Source organism: Daphnia pulex, chromosome 8, assembly GCF_021134715.1.
Source record: "Daphnia pulex isolate KAP4 chromosome 8, ASM2113471v1".
Taxonomy (NCBI): domain Eukaryota; kingdom Metazoa; phylum Arthropoda; class Branchiopoda; order Diplostraca; family Daphniidae; genus Daphnia; species Daphnia pulex.
In genome coordinates, this window is record NC_060024.1 from 1,600,901 (window position 1) to 1,604,441 (window position 3,541).

The 3,541-nt window shown below is 45.1% G+C and overlaps 1 long non-coding RNA gene across 1 annotated transcript; it reads left to right on the forward strand.

Moving 5' to 3' along the window:
- Positions 1-2,066: 2,066 nt before the first annotated feature.
- LOC124200721 lies at positions 2,067-3,283 on the forward strand. The gene is made up of 5 exons (XR_006877355.1): positions 2,067-2,151; positions 2,311-2,406; positions 2,473-2,613; positions 2,682-2,851; positions 2,923-3,283. It is a non-coding gene; the product is annotated as an uncharacterized LOC124200721 (long non-coding RNA).
- Positions 3,284-3,541: the final 258 nt, after the last annotated feature.

Sequence of the window (3,541 nt, forward strand, 5' to 3'; positions counted from 1 at the left end):
TCATAAGCTGAATATTACTAACTTAAAGAATTTTTAAAGTGTTTATACTCCGTTTTTGGAGTAACGACGTATAGGATAGAAAAATACACAATGAGATAAAATAAAATACGGTGAATCAAAGTATTATACGGGTTAAAGGAAACTATTTGAAAGAGTAAAAATGTTAGAGAACACCGACATGCAAAGTGGAACAACGGGTTAGGCGGATAGAGTGTGCTCCGAATCTTCCGGACGTAGCTCGTAGGGATTCAGGGGCAGAGCCGTTTCTCCCAGTGTTGTAATCGGAGCTGCAGGATCAAGGGTCTCGCCGCGCGTGTGAAGTCTGGCGATGCAGAGCGAACCTTTGATGGCAAGGAGGCGAGCGTCTCTCCTGGTGGAATTCCACGACCGTTGGCTAATGCCAAGGGTGGACGTGATGACATCATTTGTCGTCAGCCACGATCCTAATGATTCGACGACGAACGGTAAGGTGGTGGCCAGCGGCGACTACTTCCTTACTTTTTCATCGTGAGCCGCCTAAAAGTTTTCCGGCTCGTCGAATGGGATGGTGACATCGATGATAATGGGAGGTTCAATGAAGGTGATGAGAAGATCTGGGCGTAGAAGGCTGCTCTCAAAGCAGGAGTTGACACGCGCCGAGTGTCCAGCTTTGGTGAGGGCACCGTCCAGACGATGGAGCACCGCGTCGTGTCTTGTGGTCATGCTCGGCTGGTTGTTTGAGCAGGAATTTAGGACGTGTAGGATAGTCTCGAGTGGGCGTCTGCATCTACGGCAATTTTTGTCGTTGGGCTGGTATCATGGGGCTCCATGAAGGGGTAGAAGACCAAGTCTGGACTGGTGAATTAGTTACCACTCGTCAAAGTTGAGTGTCGTCTGGCACGAGATAAGTCGAGCCATATCGGAACACTTGGTCTCGAGGAAGAGACCACGGGCGACGGCAACTTTGTGGGGTGCTGAGCAGAGATTGGGGGTGTGTCGGCTTCGGATGACTGTACGGAGGCCTATGAGCTTTTACCGAGAGGTGACGGAGAAGTCATCAGCGACAAGTATAAGGTTTTGGTATTGTCGCTGGATACGTCGATCCTTACTCTGAGTCTAGCTGAGGCACGTCTCGCCCTTGACCAGGTGTTCCTGTGGTTCCTGTGCTGGCGAACCTAATTTCGTAGAGACCACTACTTTGTGAGCCATAGAGGTAGTCTGAAAGTAAGGCTGTGGATGGCTCAATCTTCAAAGCATTGGATATGTTTTTCGAAGCCTGCACCCTGGTCACCAAACGGACGGTGCTATCATGACTGTCGAAGAGGTGGGCCTCTCTTGCTATGGTCTAAACGTCTGCATCTTCAGAGAGACAAGAGGCGCCTAGGCCGCCAACAGGTTGGTTGGCGTAGAGAAAATCGCCGCGGGAGTTGTGTGGGTTGTTGGCAACTAGACGGAGGAAGTCTGCCCAATTCTCGTCGAGGTCACGCAGGAAAGATTTTTCTACTCGTCTGGTTGCAAGAAGATGTGAGGTGGAGTGAAGAAGGCTACTGCGAAAAACTTCAAGCTTTTGCGCCATGGCGCGAGGTCTGAGTCAGCAACTTTCACAAGGCTGTCAAGTATAGATAAACAGGACAGAAAAGGAGGATCCGATTGACCCAATTGGTACCCCAAGATACGTTTCGTTGTCGCCTTCTTTTAGTGTCCTGATTGGCTTTCCGTCTATCCGAAGGGAGGCTGACGTGTCAACTTTGTCTTTGGTGAAGGTTATGGCAGCACACTTGGAACCGTTGAATTGGAGCCCCAAGGTGAAGGTGACGGAGCACATTTCGTCGATGGTGGTCTGGAGCTGGGCTGTGCGTTGCCCCATAACCAAGATGTCGTCGGCATATGAGGTAACCTTTGTGGTGCTGCCAAGAATGAGAAATCCGATGTTTTCAGGAGCAGAATACAGCGGGTGTTACTAAAACGCGAAGCGAAACGGCGGAACGTGAAACTCCTAAAACTCGAAACAGTGTTGCGAAACGGTCCCAAAAATTTTCGGGACCCGTTTCGCAGTTTAGGCGCTAGAGGTCTTACTAAAATGCGAAACCGTAGACGCGAAACAGTCGACGTCAGTGCATTGTTAAAAGTAGTCGTCAAAGTGTCGAACTAGAAGCTAATAAAAAATTGAAAGTAATTTATTTTTTGGAATTTATTTATTTAAAGTCGAGAATATAATTCAAAAATTACCGTGTATTTAAAGTTCTTCGTTTCAAGAAGTGCATATTACTGTTCTACACAACAATTATTCATTATGATTCTTATTATTGATTATGACAATTATGATTCTAGCCTTCTAGGTTATCACTTCTCAGCTTACAGTAATGGCTCACTGCCAATGTGTGTAGTTGCATGTAGAGGTCATTCATGGTCCTGTTAAAGCACAAAGTAAGTTTAAATATTTCATGCATACTAAAAATTTTACTAATACACACCTTTGCATTGTTTGCATAGCCAAGTCCCACGAGTACTTTTTGGAGGCCAGCTTTCACACATTCTGTGAAACCACTCTTTACATCCCGTACACTTTATGGTGTGCCAAGCCTGTGTTCTTGTGGAATTCAGTGGCTGAAAATCTATTCTTCGACAACTGCAGTAAACCCTGACCTTCTTGACTTTTTTTGAAACTGACATAATCTTTTCTCTCTTCAAATCTGATTTAGGGAATGCTGACATAACTTAACTTAACAGGCATTTTTTTCAAATGTTGCCTCATGACGCCCCTGTTATAGATGGACTGTGATGGATCTTCACCCAATGCTAGATTTACGGCATTTACAATCGCATGAAGGCCACAATCATTCGGCAATTGCTTTTGACATCTAAAACTTTGGTATTTGAAAGTTTTTCTGTTGGTTCGTAGAAGAGATGAAATACATCCTATTACATGCTTATTGACAGCAGATCCTCCCAAACTATCATAAATGGAAACCGAATCTTCTCCTTTCGATTTGGATGCCACAACCCAATGCCCCTTGCCATCGTGGATTATTTGTATCCATTTTTCACTAGGAGCAGCGGGAAATTCCAGATCCCAGCCGAGAGTCGTATCAAATAATCTACCAATATTTGGAAACTGATGTTGGATCAGGTTTATAGCTGCATTGATATGGCTTGATTCAAGCCAATACCCCGGAACGGTAATATCTTCGATTTCGGCTTTTGAAAAATTCACCTGTTTGTTTGATCTCTGCGACCCACGGGTCTGATAGTGACAGACCGGAGTCTGAAAATGTAAATAGATAATTAGGTACATGTTTAATATAAAAAAATATATTACAGTATTTTAAATAAATTGCCGTTTTTAGATGTTGAACATCATTCGGTGAATTAGCCTGCGACTTGTTGGCCGAAGAATTGGCTGGCGAGCAGGTGACGGAAGCATTGGTTGGCGACAAGATGGCCGATTTGACTGGTAATTTTGTGGTCGGCGAATTTGCAAACAGAATTGGAACACGAGCTGGCCGGTGATTTGGTTGGCGACAAGTTACACGATTTGGCTGGTAATTTTGTGGTTGGCGAA